The sequence below is a fragment of the Vipera berus genome, assembly GCF_964194415.1.
Source record: "Vipera berus genome assembly, chromosome: 1".
NCBI lineage: Eukaryota > Metazoa > Chordata > Lepidosauria > Squamata > Viperidae > Vipera > Vipera berus.
In genome coordinates this window covers 111,625,536-111,651,307 of record NC_138202.1, presented here as the reverse complement: position 1 = coordinate 111,651,307, position 25,772 = coordinate 111,625,536, and the positions used below count along the sequence as shown (strand labels likewise).

General features: G+C 39.5%; 1 protein-coding gene across 3 annotated transcripts in view; it reads left to right on the top strand.

Moving 5' to 3' along the window:
* The first annotated feature begins 660 nt into the window (after positions 1-660).
* The window catches only part of RASSF7 (Ras association domain family member 7), a 65,714-nt gene continuing 40,602 nt past the window's right edge, over positions 661-25,772 (top strand). For 2 of the 3 annotated variants that reach the window (XM_081341132.1, XM_081341136.1), the window contains exon 1: positions 661-971. The gene's annotated coding sequence lies outside the window, so the exon portion shown is untranslated. The remainder of the gene's footprint in view (positions 972-25,772) is intronic. The other variant, XM_081341134.1, reaches the window with a different exon arrangement.

Below are 25,772 nucleotides of genomic sequence, written 5' to 3'. Positions count from 1 at the left end.
AGTTCAATCTTTGTACTGTAAACGCTGAGCAACATGGTGATCTTGCCGGTTAAATGTCTGGGAGGCTACTATTGCCTGGTTGTTGCTGGGTTCTTAAAAACAATTTGGGAGGCGCGCTCTTGGGATTTGGCTGAATTGTGCCAGGAATCCTAGCTACAAACAAATGCACGTTGATTTGTCCCGACTTGTGTTTTAAATGCTACAACTAGAACTGTGTAATTGGCCCGTGAAAGCAAGTGGTTCCCGAAAGCCATGCTGTGGTTACTCGCTTTTATAAGGCCTTAAGGCAGGGGTCTTCAAACTTGGCCCTTTTATGACTCGTGGACTTCAGCTCCCAGAATTCCTCAGCCAGGCAGGCTGGCTGAGGAATTCTGGGAGCTGAAGTCCACGAGTCATAAAAGGGCCAAGTTTGAAGACCCCTGCCTTAAGGAAAAGAGGCAGGTAAAGGACGAGCTTAAACCGAGCGTTAAGAAAGGCCCAAACTTCGCCCAGAGCAGTGGAAGCAAACGGTGGTTGGTCCGCCAGGCTGTCCTTCTGGGCTTCCCTGTTCCGTTGTAGCTCTGCCCATACCTGCTGGCGGAGAGCAGCATTCGGGGCGGAGCTTAGTCCAGGACGGAAGGCGGGGTTCACCGATAAGACGAAGGGAAAGAACTCCCGTTCCCCCGGACCGGTGTGGCGAGGAGAGGCTGCAGGTGGCGGGCGGAGAAGGAAAAAAGCCGGTCGCTCGGGCGCCCTAGCCGCTACTCCGCCTGGAAGGAGGCGCGCGACGAATTTGCCAACTCGCGGGTGGGGGGGGGTGGCTCCCCTCGGCGGGGAAGCCGCAGGAACGAAACGCGAAGTATCTCTCGCCTAGTAGAGCGGAGCCTGTGACCTTGCGCAGGGGAGGACTCGGCTGGCTGCTCCGAGAGGGTGAGGAGGCGGAAAAGAAGCCGCGCGAGGAAGAGGATCTGCTTTGCCCAAGGTTCGTCCAGGTAACTGAACTGAAGCGCGACGGACCAATAGATCCCGAAGTCTCTTTTTTCCCTTCCTATTTCGTCAGATCTGCATTTTGTGTGTGTGCGTGTGCGTCCTTACTTTTTGCAGCCCCAAACTCCTGGGCTGTAATCCGGAACACGCACCTGTGAGTAAAAAAAAATCCTTGGAAGTCAGTGCGGACTTCCGTCTGAGTAGGCTAGCGCTTTATCTCCAGCGCTGCAGCCACAAGATTTGCGGATGGGCGCCCGACTCAAGGTCCCTTGTTCTCAAGGGACCCACAAATTTGGACTCGCATCTTCTTAGCCCGATGGTCTTTCTCCTTCCTATGTCTTTGAAGGTAGGGTCGAACTCGCTCTTGTTAACAGACCTGTCTTCCGGGATAGGCTGGCCCCTTCCACAAGTTAGGGTTCAGCCAGTTGAACTAATCTGAACACTTTTTAATTTTTATTGTTATTATTTTGTCGTCCCTTTCTGAGGGAGGGTGGGGCCATTTGGCAATCTGCCTCCTAAGTCCTCTATGAGTGGCTTAGCCTGTTCTTCCTGCTTCATTCTCTCTCTTCTTTCCCCCCCCCCCCTCAGAGTTGCAGATCCTGGTAATTTTAGCGAATATTTTTGGAGGGCAGAATCACTTTTCTATTTTTCATTATTGTTTCTTAGTGTTTTAGATGATTTTGCCAGCATGACAAAGGGTTATCTGGAGTTCCTCTTGCATTATTTGACAATCGTGTGAGGTTTCCTCTCTGAATTTAAATCTTAAGAAAAATACTGAATGATTGAAATTAAAGCATGAGTACAGCAATGAAATTCTTAACCTCCAGCATACACAATCAGCTGAAGTTCAAATTTGTGTGTGTGTGTATACACACATACATATATATACATATGTGTATATGTGTGTGTGTGTGTGTGTGTATATATATATATATATATATATATATATATATATATATATATATATATATATATACACACACACACACACACACACACACACACACATACACATGCACCTACATACATTCATACACACACTTTGTTACCCTTGATTTATAAGCATGTGGCCTCTTCCTTGAACTCTTCCATTTAGATATTTGGCCTGCCCTATCCCTAAGGCTTAAGAGCATGTATCAACAGCTATTGTAACCTAGTATGTAAAAGCATGTGAGTTGAAATTATAGTTGTAATAAACACAAACATGCATACCACCAGGGTCTAAAATTACAATCCTATGTCCTTTTTTCCCCAAGTAAAATAGTTATACTGACAGTAGCATTTTTTACCCCTCTGTTTTTGAAAGTGACAGCTTTAGAGATAGAATTACTTGTTTGTTTCTGCTAAAATTTCTTTAAATTAGAAATATTTTATTGTTATCATTCAGTACTCAGCAGATGATTGGTAAATGATGAAATGAGTGGGCCCAGGTGGCACCAACAGTGCAGCAGACTTAGCTTTCATGGTGCTAATATATTTGCTCTCACCCTGGCAACATGATTCCAGTCTTCCCATGGCTCTAAAGTTAAGGAGATAAAAAAATAGGGTTTTTTTAATTATGTAACTTTATACAGCTATTAACATTAGCTGAATCTCTTTGCAACCGGTGCAGAAGTACCAGTTGCCTTCTGCTTGCTCTAATTTGTAGACATGAAAAATTGCAAAGAATGTATATTTTAGGCAAATCCTGTAGTATCTGTCATTTTAGTTGGGAGTTGATCAGCTTCTTATTTCTCCCTGCATTTTTCTTAATATAGCACTCAACCCTTTTCATTTTTTGTAGGATGGGCTACATTTTAGAAGTTACTGTGTGTGTCTTCTTTCAAGATTTTCCATGTCAGGAAACTATCCTAAGTATTGGAGGCCTAAGTCTTTTTGCTGTATGTTATACAGATCTGGTTGTTCACTTAGTGTTTGCCTGTATTTGCCTGTTTTTCATATTGACATTTCATATTAGGTAACATTATTGAATCATGTTCCTGAGGATTGAAATTCTCTAAACCCGATTCCAAATTCCTACTACTGACATTAATTATAATCTTACTCAAGTTGATCATCCTATTTTAAAGAAACGTTAAAGTAATAATGAGCATTATCAGGATTAGTCTGAATTGCTCAGACTTACTGGGCTGTAATTATAATCAGCCTGACAGAAGCAGCATTACTGTTGCTAAGGAATATTTGGTCAGTGAAAAACTTAGTGCAACATACAATGGATATTAAATACAAATAAAATTCTGTGATTCATTTTTTGGAATGATACTGTAGTGCAAAGGGATGTGACTAGGCCATGTTCTGTTTGAATCATACTCTAAACTGCAATGGTCTGTTGCTGTAAACCATCTATTCTATTCTATCACACTGTATGAAGCAAACAAACTATTGCTTAGCATGTTATAGAAATAAGCACACTCTTCAGATGACTTTCACATTGCCACTTTATTATATTCACCCAGATACTTTAGTACTGTATTGATGTCCAAAGCATCAAAGATAAAGGCACTACCTATTGAACAGTTTTTGGGATAGTATTATTGTAAAACAAAAGCAATTAAAATACATTTTGTAAGCAAAAATAAGCTGGAGGAGTTAGGTTTTTTCTTCTTTAAAGATAACATTTTGGTAAAAGCTAGAACTAATGAAGTTAATTTTATTAAGTAATATCAGACTGCTTTTTGTTTTTACAGCATGATCAGCTGGCTTATCACTTACTCCTTAGCATTTAAGGAGGAACTACTAAAGCAGGGCTTTTCAACCTTTTCACAGATTGTACCACTTTTAGGACATGACGATATTTGAGTACCACCAGTGATTAGCAAGGTGTCAAAAACTTGATGACTGAAAAAAAGGGGGAGGGGGTGCGCGGGACTTTGGGTTTTATTCCATGGTGGGATTCAGATATGTGAACAACCAGTTCTCTGTGTGGATGCCACTTCCGAAAGTCCATTCTGGGCACGGGCAACAAAAAATTAGCTACCGGTTCTGCCGAAGTGGTGCGAACCAGCTGAATCCCACTGATTTTACTGTTTAGATTCATTTGTTGTTATAGAAATGGCTAGCTAGTTTATACTATTATGGAAAAGAAAAAAGTTGAGGTTCAATGTTAATGCTTCATTTTACTGCAACAAGAGGAATTGTATTTTATTCCACAATCTAGTAAAATGTTACAAACCGTTAAAAAAAAAGGAAAAATGTACCGGTTTTAATTTCTTCAGTGGCAGTTCCTTTGTTCTCAGGCCACCCGGAGGACCCCCGGTAGTGCAGGATGCCCAGAGCCCTGGGCAGTGGAGGGCAAACGCCCAGCCCAGCCTTCCCCAAGGGGACCCCCAGCTACACTACCTTCTCCTCGAGGCTGCTGCTTGGCTCGCTCTCCTTGGCCAGGTTGCTCATGGTGTGTGTGTGGGATGGCAAAATGAGTGGGTCAGAGGGAGGCCCACTCCCTCTCCATGCGAGGAGACCTGGCTTTGTAACCAAAGTATCCTCAGCGATAGGATGGGAGACCACCAGGAGAGTCTGAAAGAAGAGACAAGGGGATTGCAAAAGGGCAGTTTTATAACACTTTGTATTGTATCATAAACTGCTTTATGCTAATGTATGGTAAAGGTGCTGGCCAGTTTGGTGTAATGGTTAAGGGCTAATTTAGAAACTAGGAGATGGAGTTCTAGTCTCATTTTAGGCATGAAAAACCAGCTGGGTAACTTTGGGCCAATCACTCTGTTTCAGCCCAACCACCTTACAGGGTTGTTGTTATTGTGTGGAAAGTAGGAGGAGGAATGAGTATTGGTATGTTTGCCATCTTGAGTTGTATTGGAAAAATAAGGCGGGATAAAAATCTTACATCTATCATTTACATTTAATTATCCTGGTTTTAAATATCAGATCCTGTATAATGGCTAATTATGTATCTTAAAGCAGATAAAGAGACTGCTAATTTTGTTGATTAGGAGTATGGTTTGGAAAGATTAGAAAAGCACATGCCCATTCATTACAAAATAAATGAATATAAAAGACTGCTTTAAATTCACTTGCCTGAATTCTTTAAACTTCTCCGATTGTTGACCAGTTTTGTTTTCTGACCAAATGCTTTTCAAATTGTTAGTTCAGTCTATCAATTGACCTATCATATGTTGTGAATGACTGTGTTGCTGCTAATGGATTGAAATTCATTCCAGAAATATTGACTGTTCTAATATATTTTTTCATTTCCTACTTGCTGTGAGAAAGCCATGTTCTATGCTTGTAATCCATCCATATGCAGTGAATCATACATAATTTTTCCCCCAGAATCCCATTGCATGTGGGTCACAAGCATGGAACAGTGCTTTCTCACAGCAAGGGAGGCAAAAAGGACAATTTGCATCAGATTTTGAATTTGGACAGTTGCATTTAGAGCATTACCTGCCCCTGCAGAAAATTTAAATTGTGCAATAATTTGCAATTTTTGTGGAAATCTATACAGATGATAACCACAGGAGAGGATGAGTTTGGTCTGGCTTGATTTTAATTGAAAATGACCTGCTTCATTTATGTGTTGTGAGGATTATCCTGATAGTTAGATTTATAAATCACACTGAGCTTCAGAGTATTTAGTATTGGCTTATGTGCTGTATGTACCCAGTTGTGATTTATTTAATAAACAAGTAGCTTAGTGTAATATGTGACCTCAACTTGTATATCTTCTGAACATAAATTAATGTTAAGCTTATCATTAAGCAGTTGGTTCACAAAAGACACAAAGCCAATATCTAACAAACTGCAATATACGTATCTTAACTGAATACATTGATTGTCAGTTTCAAATGTAAGCATTTAGAATGCTGCAATTACAAAAAAAGTATTTCTTAAAAGCTATATTTGCTAGTTTTTCCTCAAATATTAATATTACAGTATTCTTAACCCTAACATGGTTGGAAGTGGCATATATACCCTTTGCATATATTCATTGTATTTCCTATTTCAAGGATACACCAATAGTAATTAAAAAATATTTAAACTGCAGGCCCTATTTGAACTTTATATTTTGAGAATGCACATGCTGGGAAAAATATCTAGAGCACACATACACCTTCTCTTCTATCTTTAGATATAATTTACTTGGACTTCAGTAAGGCATTTGATAAAGTAGATCACAACCTTCTACTTGATAAGATAGAAAAATGTGGGTTAGACAGCATCACCACCAGATGGATTCATAGCTGGCTGACAGGCCGTACTCAGTGTGTGGTCCTCAATAGAACTGCATCTACATGGAAGGAAGTGTCCCAGGGCTCTGTTCTGGGCCCAGTGCTCTTCAACATCTTCATCAACGATTTGGATGAGGGGATAAATGGGGAACTCATCAAATTTGCAGATGACACCAAGCTGGCAGGAATAGCCAATACTCCAAAAGATAGGCTTAAGATACAGGAGGATCTGGACAGACTCGAACACTGGGCACTATCTAACAAAATGAAATTCAGTTGTGAAAAAAGTAAGGTTCTACATTTAGGCAGGAAAAATCAAATGCACAGGTATAGTATAGGTGGTACCTTGCTCAATAGTAGCAACTGTGAGAGAGATCTCGGAGTCCTAATGGACAATCACTTCAATATGAGCCAGCAGTGTGCTGCAGCTGCCAAAAAAGCCAACACAGTGCTAGGCTGCATTAACGGAGGGATAGAATCAAGATCGCATGAAATACTAATACCACTTTACAATGCCTTGCTTGGTAAGGCCACACCTGGAATACTGCATCCAGTTTTGGTCACCACGATGTAAAAAAGATGTCGAGACTCTAGAAAGAGTACAGAGAAGAGCAACAAAGATGATTGGGGGACTAGAGGCTAAAACATATACAGTAGGGAACGGTTGCTGGAATTGGGTATGTGTAGTTTAACGAAGAGAAGGGTGAGGGGTGACATGATAGCAGTGTTCCAATATCTCAGGGGCTGCCACAAAGAAGAGGGAGTCAAGCTATTCTCCAAAGCACCTGAAAGCAGGACAAGAAGCAACGGATGGAAACTATCCAAGGAGAGAAGCAACCTAGAACTAAGGAGAAACTTCCTGACAGTTAGAACAATTAACCAGTGGAACAACCTGCCTCCAGAAGTGGTGAATGCTCCAACACTGGAAGTTTTTAAGAAGAGACTGGCCAGCCACTTGTCTGAAATGGTATAGGGTTTCCTGCCTGAGCAGGGGGTTGGACTAGATGACCTCCAAGGTCCCTTCCAACTTATTATTATTAAGGCTATGAAAATGTCTTGTAGTCTTCCCCAATCTGTGTGTAGGTGAGACATGAAAATATTCACAATATTCAGCAATAATCATGCTTGTTAACAGAATTTGGGGATTTAAAATCCACAAACCTAGAAATCCTCAGGTTGGGAAAGTTTATTGCAGCACATTTTTTAAAAATGTGACTTTTCATCACATTTTTATCAAAAGGCACACACAGACAATTTATCTCCAAACAATTATTGTGTAACTTTTTTAAAAAAAACTGCAGAAAATAATTTTTTTCTTCATCAAACTTACAAATGATTCCAAGCTGGAATGGAAAGATAAGATAAATTATTCAGTATTTTTGTGTATTTTTTTATGTCAACGAGGGACAGTAAAGATCTTTTCCCAGAGTGATGGCTCCTTTGTTGTCTTAATAAAGGATGGTTTCGGGGAGGGAAAGAGGGTCAATCTTCAAGATAATCTTGAAGATTGATCTTTGGGGAATAAACAGAGAAGTTATTTACCAGAGCTTTGCCTCTGGGAATGGGGTGATGGTACTGGGTGTTGCCTTTAAAGACAGATACAGTTCAGCTTGTAATGGAAGAGCAGTCAGAGGCCATGATGACTTATTTGCCTGGCACAAAGTTTGCAAAGGTTGGCATCAAAGGAGAAATCTAGCTTTTGTTCTGGAAACCAAATTCCAGTTGCTAGGTTGAAGGTTGAAAGGCAGAACTTCCAGGATGAAACTATTGAGTCTGCTTTGAATCGAACTCTTCCAGACATAATTCCCTTTAAAATATCATTTGTTGTTGAAAAGGACAACTTAATTTCTTTGTTTAGAGAAAAAGATATATTTATTGATGACTGGAAGTTTCTTACGGTCTTCCTGCGTAAAAATGGGGGGGGGGAAATGAAATTGTGATTTAATGGTTTTGATGATTAGATGGGAGATTATTCTTAGAACCAGAATATATAAGGTTAAAATATATTTGTACTTATCGCTGCTGTGAAGAATATCAGAATCCACTTCATTGTATCTTTTTTCTTTTTCTATTTTCCTTCCATTTTCCCCCCCTGTACTTGATCTTCCGTTTCTTTCTTTTCCCTACTTTATATTACTTTGTGTTAGGGTTTTTTGTTTAGAAGTCTCAGTAGAAATTACATAAAGAAATAATAAAATGTTATTTGCAGCAAGAAAGTTAAAAGATTTCAGTGCATTTATAAGCTTTTGCTATTAATATGAAAGGCTAATAATAATATCCCAGCAACTCTGGGTGATTATAAGCAAGGTTGGGGAGCAACTCAGAAGAAATTAGGAGAAATAGGCTTTAGCAACAATTAATCAACTGCTAATAGTATTTCATTTTCTCTTAGACTTAAGACACAGAGAGAAACTAACAAAGCTGCTTTAAACAGATTCCTAGGAGAATATCAATAGACAGTGGGAAATACCTGGTGCAGAAAGAGCTATCCCTAAGGATTGAATTGGAAAATGTTTTGATTGCCCAGGTAGAAAGGGTACAGGAAAAAGCCATATGCAGTCTGATTGGCTATGGGGGAAAATGTGTCTGCTAAAGATATTTAGAATAGGACATCATTTGTAGACCTTACACACTAATGCACAGAATCAGACACAAGAGGTAGAGCATTGGTTTTAATGAAAAGAATAGATATAAAGTGAATAAAGTGAATTCAGAAAACATGGAGAAATGGAGAGAGCTAGTCACATGTATTAAAAATTGTAAGATATGTAGGGAAAATTAAATAGTATTAAGAGTAACATTACTTAACAGCTTGCTAAGTTACATTTTAACTATTGCTTTATTGAATGTATAATTTTATGTTCATATATAATAATAAATAATAAAGTATGATTTATATAATACATCATAATTTAGTGCAATATGTGAGACCAGTTATGATGTCAAACTGGGAAACTCAAGAAAGCAAAATAGAGATGGCACCATATGCTGGGAGCTATAATTACCCTAATGCAAATGCTTAGAGTGATATGGGGATGAAGAATAGAAGAAATAAGGGATCCAAAGGAGAAAAGATAGCAGGAAGTAAGTTTAATTAGGTTCAGACAAACAGGATAAAAATTAACCCAGTGATGATGGAGATTAGTTTTATACATTTTCTAAATGATTGTGTTAGTGGTTATAAGATGCTTGTACTGATTCAGAATAATTGTATCAGCGTTGCTGATGTTATTGAAATTATTACCATAAAGATAAAGATTCCTTCCTGTCAAGCTCAGTTTCTTTTGTCTCTGTGGGTCACTCCCACATAATTTTCTTGGCAATAATGTGGACAAGGTAATTGTTGTTACCTTCTTCTGGGATGCTTCTTCAACTTCTCAATCTGTTCTACAGCCCTTGGACTTCCTGACAATCAACTAAGATTGTGTAGGTTTTATAAAAATGCATCCCCCACTAACTACTGTAGTATTATTCAATTTAGTTCATGTTTAAGAGGAAAATTGTCCAGAAATCCAGCCTGATTGGATCGAAACTGTGAAGCCTGGTTAAAACGTAAGAGTAAAAAGGATGTTAGATATCGTTCACAGTAATATGGATCTATTAAATATAATCCTTTAATTTTCAGAAATGTGTTTTATGCTGTTTTGTGACACAAATGCTGAATATTATACTTATCCAAAAGAATATTAACAGCCACTCAGTGTAGAAACATACTAAACACTCCAAGATCATGCATATCAATGGGTGGCAGTATAAAACATACTTAGTACAAACATACAGAAAACTGTCTCAGAACTTTTGTACAGTTCTCTGAAAGGATGCCAAATTTCAATTTTAGTTATACTGCTCAATAATGGAAGTTTAGCTAGGACACATACTGCAAGTCAGTAACATTACGATTAAAGTTAACTAATTTATGTCAAGGAAGATACTGAACAAAAGTCTTCCTTCAAAAACATAAGTTTGGGTCAAATGGGAAAAAAAGGAATACCAATTTGTACAAAAATAATGCAAATGTGCAATAGCGAATACAGAAAAGGACTTTGAGAACAAAGTATATTAATGACATCATTACTATACTTTTTAGTTAATATACCAAATATATGAGTATACTATATAGTAAATTTACTGGTATCTAATATGAGCTTTTAAACCAATAATTTAAAAAATAAACACATAAAACAGGAAATTAGCTATGGATAATGCTATTTGTTGCAACTGTTTTCATTTCAGAAGCTGTAGGAGAGATAGCAACCTTAACCGACATTTTCAGGAAGATGGATTTTGAAAACACATTAGGAAAAAGGAGAATATTTGTAATTAAACTGAGAAAATGTTAACACAGTTAAGCATTTATGTCAGTTGAATTCAGTAATATGCACAATTATTTCAGCAGGAACAAATATAAGCACTTTAAAAGAAAGAATTGAGAATACACATCTACAAGATCCAACTGTTGAATTTCCATCAACAAAGATTTCAATTCTGTAGGCTAAAACATATGTTTATGTACAGAGAACAAACATATGAAAATTACATGACATGTGAAGTTTCTATGGCATGCTTTTAAAACTACCTGGCAATATTATCGTGTTTATTATATGTATGACAAAAAGTTAATACAGTTCAGCATTTATGTCAGTTAATTTCAGTAATATGCAAAATTTATTTCAACAAAAACACATATTAACCACTGTTTAAAGAATCAAGAATGCTTATCTACAGTACAGGTAGTTATGACCACTTATCAGTGTCTGTTCAAAGTTGTGGTGGCGCTGAATGGATGGTACATATTTATTATTTGTACTTGGAAGTTCTAGTCGTTGCAGCATCCCTCCAGTCAAGGGATTATGATTCAGGCACTTGGCTTGCATTTATGACAGTTGCAGTATCTGACAATCACATGATCATTTGTAGCCTTCTGTGCCAGCTTCTCACAAGCAAAATCAGTGGAAAAGATACTAGGGAAAATCACAAATTGCTCCTGCCTACTTTTTTCCCAAGGTTCTAGCTTCAGTGTACAAGATCCTTGGGATCTTATGCTCTGTAACATCCCCCTGCTTGCCTGCCTGCACTCTGAGTTGTGCCTCCTCACACTCCGTAACACCCACTCTGCCCCTGCTCCCTCAGTAGCTCTCACTTGTACTCTGTAGAACCCGTCAGTGGCCCCTGCTCCGTGTACCTATGGAATACCTATGGCACACAACACACAATCCTGGGACTGCCAGGATTGCTACTGCTAAGCAGTCACGCGACATTGTATTTTAAAACTGCATTGCTTAGCAACAAGAGTTCTGGTTCCAATTGTTGTCCTAACCCAATGACTACCTGTATTAATTTTTTATAAATTGGCTGCATTGAGCCTTTTGCTCAGAACTGAGTTAATGCTATGCAGACTACAGAAGATGGTACAGCTCCACATCAAAGGTATTTTGTGTTAGGCAATGACTCCTTATCCTTCTTAAAGAGAAGTGATTTTTCCCCCCGCCATAACTGAAGTGTCATAAATCTTGATGGCATATGAAAAATTCTTACATTGATTTAGGTGGATATTGTTTAGATCAGTGTTTTTCCAAACCTGGGTAAATTGGGTAAAAGTGGTTTTTCTTTGGTTAATAACACCAAACTAACTCCTCACCTAATCAATATTGAATAATGAAGGAAAAGGTTTGGAAAGCCTTTAGGTGATGTTAATCACTGCCTGAATAATTTGACAGTCTTGGTTCTTCATTTTCTAATGTAGTTATCCTGCTTTTCTTTTTTTAAACAAAATATTTTATTTTTCTCAATTTAATGCCACTTAATTGATCTGATTTTTCCAGGCTGAATACAGTTAAATAGATGAAATGGTATTTATTGTAAATATTGAAGTGTTGAACCATTCTGAACACTTGTTCAATTTTCTGTTGAGGAATAATCATGTGCTGAATGTGGATAGAAAGTCTGATACTCACATTCAAATATTATTCCATGCTATTAAGAACAGTTTTTAAGACCTTTTAAAAATCACCATGAAACTGTGTAGCCCACCATAAGGTTAACTGTTGAAAGCTACTCTGTTCATGAAATGAAGTGACATTAAAGGAATGAAATGGAAGGCCTGTAGAAGCTTTACTGATAGTACAGTATACAGTTTCTTTCTAGCGATCCTGGCAAGTTTTTCTTCCAAGTTGGATGAAAAGTGCATGGCTGTCCCATGACATATTTAAAGCAATCAAGCCAGCTTTGCATTTCACATATCAAAACCCTTTTACCTGATAGAAATCCTGAAATTCTGCTCTGTGGTGCAGGTTTGCCATGCTCAGCTATGTCTTTGAAACTTGTAGGGTAATGGCTACTATGCTTTTTAAAAAGTCACTTTAGATTTTGTGTTTCCACCCAGCCATTTGCACTTTACATACACTTATTTATCCACAGTGACTAATTACAGTTCTAGAATTAAGTGAGTACAATATAAATATATGCATTTTCCCATGATTTGCATTTGCCAGAAAGTATTTTGTATTTTCAGAATCACAGGCTTACAGCCCCTAGCAAGTATTAGTTTACTAATCTGGATCTTGCACAGTTGTCTTGACTTGCACTTGCTGATATTGCTGCACTGAAAAACATCTGTGATATGTGGAGGTGTGAGAAAAAAATGGGATTGTCCTCCTTTGCCCTTCTGTTTATGTGCTGTGCAGTGATTTGCAAAAACTCACGTGTAAAATGTTTTAGGGACAATATAATGTTCTTTAATTAGCTGGCAAAGCCTAGGTATAATTCTGGTTGGGAAATACAGTTGATAGTGGCCTAGTTGATGGTGGTCTGCTTCTCCAAAACTTGAATGCTAAAGTCAGATCATTACAGTTTCATTCTGAATCATAAATACAGCATAGAAAAAAGCTAAATTATTTTAATAAGCATTACTAGCAATATGCTGAATGTAAAATGGGAAAGTAGTCAACATTTTTCACTTGGCAATCATAATTTGTCACTAGGCCATTAAAAAGTGGTTCTGTCATCAATATTTTTGGCTCTGCATTTGTCAAGAAATAAAAGAAAGTTGCTTTTACACACAGCTAGAAAACGCTGTGGTATTTAAGTTCGCTTCAGTTATTATTTAACTATTATGAGTGGGATGGGAATTTATCGCAATGCGTTTTCAAGCACATGACTTCCAATATAAAGATAAAGGCTTCTTTGAATTAAACTGGATTCTTGTCCACTGTATGACACACATTTTCTCAGTAGCAAAACAGAAATAGTTGGTCCTTGCCACCTTCTGGCATCTTTTTGCTGTTTTTAACTACAGGTAGTACTTCACTTACAACCATTTGTTTTTGACCATTTGAAATTAACAGCGGTACAGAAAAAAGTGACTTATGGCTGTTTTTTCACACTTACAACCATTGCATCATCTCCATGGTTACATGATCAAAATTTGTGTGCTTGGCAATTGGCATGTATTCATGACAGTTACGCTATCCCGCAGTCATGTGATCATCATTTGTAAGCTTCCCACCTGGCTTTGTACAAGCCAAGTCAATGGGGGAAGCCAAATTCACTTAATGACCACATGATTCACTTAGCAATAGCAGTGATTTGCTTAACAACTGTGGTAAAAAAGGTTATAAAATGAGGCACAATTCATTTAACAACTGCTTTGCTGAGCAGTAGAAATTTTGGGCCCAATTATGGTCATGTTGAGGACTACCCCTGCACCTTCCAATGCTCAGAATCCTGGTGCCACTTGCTTAATAAATAATAAAAAAAAACATTTATCTTTTGTTTTAAATTTATCCCATCTTCATTATTTTCATAAATAACTCAAAATCACAAAGATACCTAACACTCTTTCGTTCTCCTCTTTTGCCCCCAACAATAGCTTGTGAGGTGGGGTGGGTCTAGGAGAGAGTGACTGGCCCAAAGTCACCCAGCTGGCTTTCAGGTGCGACTAGAGTTCACGATCTCCCGCTTTCTAGTAGTTTGGTGCCTTAACCACTAGACTACCCTGGCTCTTCCATTAATATTTTCAGGGTCTGCATTTGAAAAAAAAAGACCTTTGCATCATTCAGCAGTATTATAGCATTTTGGAAAAATACACCATACTTCTTTCATTATTTATATTTTTCTCCTTTAGCATATCTGTGTTAATATTTTTTACTTAAGGGAGTTTCTGAGAAGTTAGAATTTTCTTTCTACCCCCTTTACAGTAAATAGGCATTTTTGTGCTCTGCAGAAAATAAAAAACACTCCCATAATATGCTGCGATTTCTTCTCAAAGCTTAGTAGATAAAACCTGAAAATTGATCCTCTTCTCAAGATATCATTTTGCCAACTTCAGATAGTAATGAAAGCTGTTTCTATCTCGGTGAGGCAAGTATGAGGGCGTGTTCTTGGAACTCATTATTTAAAACTCTGTACAAGGGGACCTCTGTTTATTTCACCTTCAGTATCATACCTGCAAGTAAAAATAATATGGATAAATGCTAAGTTTGTATATGTTTTATTAGGGACGCGGTGGCTCAGTGGGTTAGGACGCTGAGCTTGTCGATCAGAAGGTCGGCAGTTTGGCGGGTCGAATCCCGAGTGCCGTGTAACAGAGTGAGCGCCTGTTACTCGTCCCAGCTTCTGCCAACCTAGCAGTTCGAAAGCACGTAAAAATGCAAGTAGAAAAATAGGGATCACTACAGTGGGAAGGTAACAGCGTTCCGTGTGCCTTTGGCGTCTAGTCATGCTGGCCACATGACCACGGAGATGTCCTTGGACAAGCGCTGGCTCTTCGGCTTTGAAACGGAGATGAGCACCGGCCCCTAGAGTTGGAAACGACTAGCACACATGTGCGGGGGAACCTTTACCTTTACTATATGTTTTATTTGTTTATTATGCACCATCAAGTTGGTGTTGACTCTTGTTAACTACATAGATCTTCTCCAGGATGATTGTCCTTCAGATCTTCAAAGGTACATCCATCACTGCTATAATTGAATCCATATACCTTGCTGCTGATCATATTTTTCTTCTCTTTTCTCACATTTCTGTACAATGAACTTCTCAAGAATTTTCACATAATATGACCAAAATATGATAATTTGAGCTTGGTCATGAGAATAATTGATTTATGATTTTCTTGTTTGTTTTCTTGGTTATCCATAGTATTTACAGTAATCTTCTGCAACCCAAAATTCAAAGGCAGTTAGTACTCTTCCAGTCCTGCTTCTTCAAAGTCAGCTTCCATAGACTACTAAGGAAAACCATTATCAGCATGATGCTGGTCTTTGTTTGTTAAACTACTTGTTAATCTGTTAGGTTTGTGGTTAGATGTGGTAACCTAGTATAATGCACATTTCGGTTCATTATATGACTAAATGATTTCTGATGAAGAATTTTATTTTGAAATTATATTACAGCCCAAGGTCAATTGGATATTTCTTAACATTGGAATGCTGGATAGTAATATATTGTGAAAACAATCAGCAAATCTCCTTAGAATTTTAATATCTGGACAAACATGCCACAGTATTAATTTTTCTTTTCACACTATTTAATTTGAACCAACAATGTGCTGCAGTTGCCAAAAAAGCCAATGCAGTCTTAGGCTGGATCAACAAAGGGATAATCTACAGATCATGTAAAGTGATGGTGCTACTTTATATAGCACTGATGAGACCACACTTGGAATACTGCATCCAGTTCTGGTCAGCAGGATACAAAAAAAAGATGTTGAGACCCTACAAAGAGTACCAAGAAATGCAACGAAGTTGAAAAGGGCTACAAAGGCTAAACTGTACAATGAATGTTGAAAACTAGGTATGCCTAGCCCAGGGGTCGGCAACTGGAAAAAGGAAAAGAGCCACTCAGAACCGGTTCCATCACACAAACAAAAAAGTGGGAGCCGCAAAAAGTGCGCGCACGTGCGTCCACTCAAGCACGTGCACAAAAAACATTTTGCGCATGCGCAAAATGGGAGGCACCTGCGCGGCGACGGGTCTCCGTCCCGTTCGGAGACCTGCTGCGTTCGTCAAACATGGACGAACGCGGCAGCTGTGCAAACGGGACGGCGGCGGCTTGGGAGAGGTGCGCGCGCACCTCTCCCAAGCCGCCGCCGTCCCTTTCGGAGACCTGCTGCGTTCGTCAAACATGGACGAACGCAGCAGCTGTGCAAACGCGTCCATGTTTGACGAACGCGGCAGGTCTCCGAAAGGGACGGCGGCGGCTTGGGAGAGGTGCGCACGCACCTCTCCCAAGCCGCCGCCATCCCATTTGGACGAACGCGGCAGCTGTGCAAACGGGACGGCGGCGGTTTGGGAGAGGTGCGCGCGCACCTCTGCCCTTCGGAAAGGTGCGCGCGCACCTCTCTGAACGGGCGGTGCCACTCTCCATTTGGAGAGGTGCGTGCGCACCACTGCCCGTTCGAAGAGGTGCGTGCACACCGGGCGACTGGGAGCCGCAGGAGACGGCTCAAAGAGCTGCATGCGGCTCCGGAGCCGCGGGTTGCCGACCCGTGGCCTAGCCTGATAAAGAGAAGGACTAGAGGTGACATGATAGCAGTCTTCCAATATTTGAGGGGGTATCAGAGAAAGTGGGGGGGGGGACTGACCTGTTCTCCAAAGCATCTGAGAACAGGATAAGAAGTAATGGCTCGAAAATAATTAAAAAGAGATCCAGCCTAGAACTAAGGAGAAATTTCCTGACAGTAAGAGCAATTAATGAATGGAACTGCTTGGCTCCAGAAATTGTGGGTGCTCCATCACTGGAGATTTTCAAGAAAAGATTAGACAACCATTTGTCTAGAGTGCTATAAGGTCTTCTGCTTGAGCAGGGGTTTAGACTACTAGAAGGCCTGCAAGTCCCTTCCAACTTTGTTATTCTGTGTCCTATGTATATGACTGTAGCCACTTACATTTTTTTCTCATCCTACAAATTCAACAGATCTTCATGTGCTGGTGCTGGCTATCATATGCTAATGGAAACTGGATTGGTTTTTATCACCTAATTGCAGTCTGCAGCTGCTAACATTATCATCCCTTTCTTTTGTTGCGACTGAATGTCCAAGGCAAACACCTTGCGGTAGTAAATATACTGTACATACAGCGTATTAGTGGCAATTGTTGGAATTAATTGGGACCTGACTCAAAACAAATGCTGTACACACATTATTGGTTCTGACAGTGATGTGGATGGACAATGAATTGCAGTGGAGGACATATTGATGTATACTTCTTTTCTTTTCAGAAGCTAAGTAACATTTGATCTCTGCATCAGTCTTCTCACCATTGCATTTCAGTAGGTTATCTAATCCTAACTCTTAATGATATTTTATGCTTAGTCACTGATGATGATCGTTTTGTTTTCCAGAGGATAAGCTGTTAGATACTCATTTGCAAATCCTTGGATTTGGAGATACTGTAGAAGAGATTGCAGTGCATGTTTGATATTTTTCCACTGTTAAACTAGATTGGAGGCATGAAAACATTTGTTCAAGCCAATGCTCTCTTAAAATCCTCAGAGCCTGATTGAACCAGATCAGTTGGCACTGATCCCTGGGGGGAAAGCCAACAGGCACTTGGGCAGGATCTGGTTCAGAAGGATATTGATGTTTCAGAAAATACCATAAGGCAAAGCCAATGTTAGAAGTGGATTATTGGGCAGACATGACAGGAGACAACAAGGATATGGAAAAGGGCTTGTTTCAACAATATTTTGAAAAAGGGACATGGAGTATCTTTATGTAAATGACAGAAATCTCTGAGCCAAACTGAGACACTTAGAATGTTTAATTGTGAATGAAACAAATACCAGGTATGACAGAAATCGGGTAGAATGGAAACATGAATGAGGTACAATTGTTTCTGGATATAAATTTTACAGAACTAACAGAAAGGAGTACACACATTAAAGAATATAAACTTTTATCGTATTATAAAATATTAGAAGATTGAGTTTCTTAAAAAAAAAAACTAGTGGTATGGGGACAACATAAAAATTGAGGGTTGTCTCGATTATACTTTTTAATCAATTTGCCACTAGAAATTTACAGTCATTTACTTCCCATATTGTATATATAGCAAAGGGTGTGAACTTCATGAGCTTTTATAGTTTTTCATCGAGTAGTTTAACTTGATGAAAAGCCTCCATTATGATAATACTTCCACATTCTTCTACAGTGCATAAGCTTTTATTTGAGGACTTTTGTTACTAACCACCACAGAATTTAGTGCAGAGTTTTCTTGATCTAACTCACCATGCTTTGATCATGCTTTTACTTCTCTTTGTGAAGGTTCAACTACCATGTACCAACAGATCATTATTGAAGTAATTCTGACCATAGTTTTAAGTCAAGTCTTATCCACTGATGCCATTTCTGCAGCCATTCACTTGCAATATTTTCCCCTTTAGTCCTCTTCCATATCGAGCCCCTAAGGTCTTGAACTTCCTTCCTAGATCTTCAAGTCTATAGTAGTGGGGTTATAATATGTTGCTTGCAACATTGCTTTTCTGGGCAGGGATTTACAGGCAGAAAATTACGGTGCTCCCAGTTCAGAATGCACTGAATCCATTCCTTTATCTTCTTCCTTTATGGTTTGGGACCAGGTTATTTATGGGAACCGGAAGGAAAGCCTTTTTTTGCCATAGCACCCACCTGTGTGGAACACCATTCCACCTGAGATAAGGTTGACCTCAATCCTATTGGCCTTTCATTGGGCTCTCAGAACCTGGTCTGGGTCTTTGAATATATGATGGAGCCCATCTTTTGGCTTTGTTGGTGTTTGGCTATGATGGATTTTTATATTGTGTATACTATATATAATGTTTTGTTATCAACTGCCAAGAGTCATATATGTGCGATGGGTGACTACATGAATTGAAAGAATGAATGAAATAGCTTACAGCAGACACGTCAAACTCGCAACGTCACGTGACGTCACACAACATATTGGGACAGTTTTGCCATTGCCAGCAATGAGGTGGCCGTGACACATCTGGCCCATGGGCCGGCACTTTAACACCCCTGGCTTTTACAGATTCATTTCCTGGGAGAAAATAGGGACAATTGTAACAGTGTATCAGAAAAGTTGCTTAGTAACTTTGGCTACTTCAGTAGTTAAAAAATCTAGCAAAATTGTTCATAATAGCCTAATGACTGGAAGGGCATTTACATCCTTCAAAATGTATAATCCCTCCTCAGATTTTATGAAAATAAGGTTTTTGATTTTACTGAGAAAATTGTTTAGAATTATAGGAACTTTCAAGGGGGATGTTGTTACTTTAGCCCTTTTGATTAGATGTAATATAGCCGCTGTTCTGGTTGTACTGTAATGCATGATCGGGCAGACTTACTCCATCCCTCTAGTTTTTATTTATATTTAATGACAATCCAATCATTGTATGACCAAAAGCATTGTACGATTTGCCCGCTAATCCCTCTTCAATAGTAACAGTTAATGAGCTATTTTGAAGTTTCTTCTAAATGTGTACAGGTAGTTCTTGCTTAACTGCAGCAATTGCGGCCAGGATTTCCATCACTAAGCAATGCAGTTCTAAAGTGTGACCGCATTACTTAGCGATTACAATCCCAGCAGTCCCTGTTGCCCCTGTTAAGCAAAGATCATGGTTTATTAAATGAGGACTTTGTGTAATAGCGACTTGCATTTTTTAACTCCCTACAAGAAAAGCCAATGGAGAAGCTGGCAGGAAGTCCTGGGTAGGTCACAAGTAGGCTGGCAGGTGCATGAGTGCAGCTGAGGTGGGGTTGTGTTAATGTTGTTTTTTTGGGGGGTGAGGGTTATTTAGATCAATGAATAAGGATCAGGATTATCTTGTAGTTCCAGCATTATTTGCTAGCCATTCATAACCTTTCAAGAACTCGGAGGTAAAATCCTAAACATTATACACTTAACTGCTCTTAACTTTAGCTGGGCAGGAAGTGGCCCTGCTTTTTTAAATGGTAAGGACATCATGATTCCTAGAATTGCTGCAGGGATTAGTCATACATAAGAGTACAAAACTAGCTTCTTGATTTCTCTACTGCGCCAGACAAATCTTGATTCCTAATATCCACTTGTTATTTCCTCCAATATGTGATTGTGCAGTTTCTTCCACTTAATATTCATTTGTTTCATGGTGATTACATGCCATCAAATAGTTGTCACTCCTGGCAACTACACAGATTTTCACCATTGTGATCCCTAACTTGCTCCTTCAGCTCTTTAAACAGTGCACTCATTGCTGCCGTAACTGAGATTTGTTTGATAACAAAGTATATTATTTTACAATCCAAATTACAAATTTGAGAGAGCAATGCACAATGTTTTCATCTGGAGTATGGCATACTTCTTCCTTAGAAGACATTACTGCTGGTGTAACCAACTTTCTGCTGTCCATTGTAGTTGGAGCTATAAGCCTACAGAAATTTCTGTTCAAGTTGGTTTTCTTTCGGAGGTGAGAAATGGAGAATATGCCTGTGACATACATGAGCAGCAAAGATTGTCTTTGACCTTTAGGCTAGACATGGAGGGGAAGGAAAATTAGACTCTCAGTAAAAAAGAACTATCTTAAGATAGCTCTATCTTGATCATTAAAAGAATACCTGGATCCCATATGATAATAATTGTACTTCTGCTGATAGAAATAAAGCATAGTAAAAAAAGGCTACTTTTAACTAATGTTTTTAAATGAATTCTGTATTTTATTTATCACATCATCCATATAGAACTTAAAACTTGTGTCCATACATTTTATTTATTCTACAGATGGTTGCTGTTATTTTTCCTGCTAAGATAAAGAAGCCCTTTAGCAAACTGCTAACATAGTTCAACAGACTGGCAACAACCATCTTCTGTTTCCATTACATTTCTGTTTCCTGACCTTACACAGACACACACACATATAATTACTAGAAAGACGAAATGAGTTTAAAACAAATCGGAAAAGGGTTTGATGTACAGAAGAATATGATATCACTGTTAGATGAATTCACATTTGATCAAACATCCATATACAATATATGACCTATTAAGCAATAATACAAATTACTTCCTGGAGTTATGGATGCTTCATTCCTGGAGGTTTTGGAACAAAGGTTGGACAGCTATTGGGGGTGGAATAGTATGGAGATTCCTGCCCTGAGGAATGGAAAACCTCCAAGGCCATTTCCAGCTGTATGATTCTATAATTCTATTATTCCTGTTATTCCTCCATCCCTTGGTTCTTGTCTTGTATGAATGAGGATGTAGTGTATACATACTTAGAGAGTCCCTTATTTCACGGCTGAAATGGTGGGCTGCAGTAGGTAGATGTGTTAAGGAGAAGCCAGTATTCCTATGGGGTATGGGGTTACTGAACGAGTCTCTAGGTGTAGAGGCAGGGTAAAGGAATCTGCAGCTGTGGAGATGCTGGCAGTGCACCAGAGAGGTTTTTTTATGGGTGGCCTTGGGATGCTGTGACCTCTTTTGTTGCATGGCCTCCACTTCTGAGTCCTGCTAGTGAAGAAAAGGACTGAGGGAAGTCATTGTGCAGCCCCACAGTTTGAGGCTGAAGGTAGTAAAACTTTATGGACAAAGGGCACTGTAGCAGGTGGGATATATGAGGAGCTCTAGTGGTATACAACTCCAGATACAATTGAAGGTGCTGTTTGTGATTTTTGCAGCCCTTCATAGTTGTAAACATGTATGTATTCAGGACTACCTGCTTGCAATTTTTTGTCCAACCACCAGGTTCCCTCTTTTAAAGACAGGTGATTCAGAGACAGGCCTTGTTTAATCACTACATCACTTCTCTGCAGTGGCATCCTCTCAGAAATTTTACTTGCCTTGACATAAAATTAAGAATTAGAAAGGAAATTTAAAACTAGTTATATCAGACCTTTGCTTGAGAGATCAGTTGAAAAAGAGTCCTCCTGGGTATGAGTATTGATTATATTGTTTTTATGGTTCATTGGCATAGGACTAGATTGCTGTTATTTTGTTAGTTTTTGCTATTTAATTGGATATTTTAGTCTTATTTATGTATGATAACATTGTGAGCCTCAGAATTGGTCAACAATTAGAGCAGCAAATAAGACTAGCCAAATAAATAATAAGTACATATTTTAGACAAATTAAAACTTACCTGATTTAGGATTTATGCTATTTGAAGAATTATCTGATTTGAAGTGAAATAAAATAAATTATTCTGGATTGATTAAAATATCACATTTTTTTTAAAAAAAGGTAAATTGATGGGATTTAAATGACATAAAGTAGAATACTTCTTAGCTGATTACTGAATGACCAGTGAGAATGAATTTTAATCAGTTGTCTCATTGGAGATGTTTTATGTCTTATTTCAATCATAATGCCTATTAAGAGTTGTTGAATGAATTGCCAAATTCATACTGAATTATTGATATTGATACTATTAATTTGTGTCTCATTATTTGTGATTTATTGATCCTCTTTTTAATACTTCAGATGCTGACAAAAGCAATTCAAAAGTAGAGTATTCTGTCGATAAGATTTGAGTCCATAAGGAAAAACATGCTTCTTACTGAGGATAAGCACTGATAAATATAGTCTAATCATTGTAGCTGATTCTGTGAAGTGCTTGCTAACATATGTAGTATCTCTTGTTAGATATTTAAATATATCAGAAATTACTTCATATCTACATACAGTATTGGACTAGCATCAGGAAAACCCACAGTGCAAATCCAGCTCTGATACTAAACTCATTAGTTGACTTTGGACCAGTCACAGTCCCTCAGTTTAATTTACCATATCTCACAAGTTTGTTGTGGGGAAAAATTGGAAGAGGGGGGTCAGAGATGGTATAGGTTCTCCTGCTTGAGCAGGGGGCTGGACTAGAAGACCTCCAAGATCCTTTCCAGCTCTACTCTATTCTAGTGTTCTATGCGTCACCTTGAGCTCCTGAAGGATAGATGGTATATAAATGTAATAAAATAAATAATTCCCAGGGGAAAAAAGAAAAATGCAGGATTATCTCAAGAATTCTCCTGTTTGCTTTTATCAAAATAATGTGGGCTACACCATTTCTGTCTTAATAGGATTCTTCTAAGACCATCCTAATAGAGATTTCAATAATAGCAATAATATTAGAAAAGCATTAGCATTATGCTTCCTACTTGTAGTGGTGATTGGATAAAAACTCCTTATCCTTTTTTTTGCCAGTGTTTTGCATTCTGTGTAAGCTGAAACAGTGATGATGAAGGAGGGAAGAGTTCAATTTTTCAGATGAATTTAGAAATCATCTGTTAAAACTGGTAACTGGTAACTAAAAACCATTTGAGCACATCATGTTACAAGATTATTTCATTTAATGGCTGTTCTGATATACTATGTTAAGGGTTACTGTAGGGCAGAGGTCCCCAACCTTTGGGGCACCAGAGGCCAGTTCCCTGCAGAAAGGTTTTTCCATGGACTGGAGAATGTGTAGTTTTGTGTGCTGCCTGCATCCTGGGGATGGGCCTTTGCTTGTTTGTGCGGACCTGGTTGCTGACTTGCTGTGGCCTGGTACTGGTCCATGGACCGGGGGTTGGGGACCCCTGCTGTAGGGTATTTAGATGAACTAAGCCAATTATAGCTTATCCAATAAATCATGAACGAAAAATATTAGCATGATGTATACTGGGGTGTCAAACTCACAATGTCACGTGACATATCGTGATTTTTTTTGCCATTGCTGGCAATAGGGTGGGCGCGGTTTTGCTATGATGCATCCGGCCCATGGGCCGGCAGTTTGATACCCCTGATGTATACTCATTTTTTTTTAACTAACTTGTTTTATACCAGTTTCACCAGTGCCTTCTAAGTCCACTCCACACAAATAGTAATTATTTAAACTTAAAATGGTTTTCTGTCCCTGTTTTAAGAATTTAAACTCATGTGACTGGAGAAACAACTGTGTCACTGTAAATTGTTAGCAGTCATTTTGGCTGTCTTAGAAGCTATGAAGAAATTGGTTAGTTTGAATTTATTTGAATTTTATTGAATTTATATACCACCCTTTCCCGTAGGACTCAGGGCGGTTTACAGGGTATATAAAACATCAATACAAAAATTAAGAGCAATTTAAAAAGATTAAACTAAATCCCTGAAAAAATATAAAACCCCAGTTAAAACCCCAATTAAAACTCAGCCTGGGCCGGAAAGCTCGAAGAGCCAGGTCTTCAGGTCTCGGCAAAATGATCGAAGGTCGGGGGCAGTCCTAAGCTGCACAGGCAGCTGGTTCCAAAGGGCAGGTGCCCCCACAGAGAAGGCCCTCCCCCTGGTTGTTATCCGCCGGCATTCTTTTACCGGCGGTACCCTGAGAAGGCCCTCCCTGTGGGAGCGCACAGGGCGAAGGGAGCTTGATGCCGGCAGCAGGTGTTCCCTCAGATATCCCGGACCCAAGCCATTTAGGGCTTTATAGGTCATCACCAGCACCTTGAATCTCACCCGGAGGGCAACCGGAAGCCAATGCAGCTCGCGGAGCAGAGGTGTTACATGGGAGTAACGGGAAACCCCCATCAAAACTCGCGCGGCTGCATTTTGCACCAGCTGAAGCTTCCGAGTGGTCCTCAAGGGCAGCCCCATGTAGAGAGCGTTGCAGTAGTCTAAACGGGAGGTCACGAGTGCATGAGTGACTGTGCATAGGGCATCTTGGTCCAGATAGGGTCACAACTGGCGCACCAGGCGAACCTGGGCAAAAGCCCCCCTGGTCACGGCTCCTATATGGTCTTCAAAACTGAGCCGCGAATCCAGGAGGACACCCAAGTTGCGAGCCCTATCAACGGGGGGGTAACACCTCACCCCCCATCGTTAACGATGGAATAGTCTGGTTAACCCAAGATGCCGGTATGCACAGCCACTCAGTCTTGGCAGGATTGAGACGAAGCCTGTTTCTCCCCATCCAAACCCGGACTGTCCCCAGGCAGAGGGACATCACGGTGAGGGCAACACTGGGTTGGTTCGGGGTGGAGAAAAAAAGTTGGGTATCATCAGCGTACTGATGATACCCCACCCCAAAACCACAAATGATCTCGCCCAGCGGCTTCATATAGATGTTGAACAGGAGGGGAGAGAGAACCGACCCCTGAGAGGCCTCGGGGCGGATCTCTGCCCTCCCGTCAACACCGACTGCGAGCGGCCCAGGAGATAGGAGGAGAACCACCGTAAAACGGTGCCTCCCACTCCCAACCCCCTGAGACGCCGCAGTAGGATACCATGGTCGATGGTATCAAAAGCCGCTGAGAGGTCTAATAGGACTAGGACAGAGGAACAACCCCTGTCCCGAGCCCGCCAGAGATCATTCACCAGCGCGACCAATGCCGTCTCCGTGCTGTGCCCGGGCCTGAAACCCGATTGGTACAGGTCCAGATAATAATTGGTACGGGTCCAGATAGTTGATTTGGCAAAGAATGAGCTGATGCAGATATGTGTTTAATGATTAAGAAGGCATTTTCAGTAAATGAATAGAAACCTATACTTCACTTTAAAAAAAGTCAGAACTGATTAGGAGCCTGATGTAATAACTTCACCAGCTTTGAAAGTTTCCTGGAATGTTGTTGAGGAGCTCTTTTTTTACAGAGATGAAATCATTGTATGGGAAAGATGGTGGGCATGTAATTTTAAGCATGAATAAGTTAGGTAAAGTGGAGAGTGA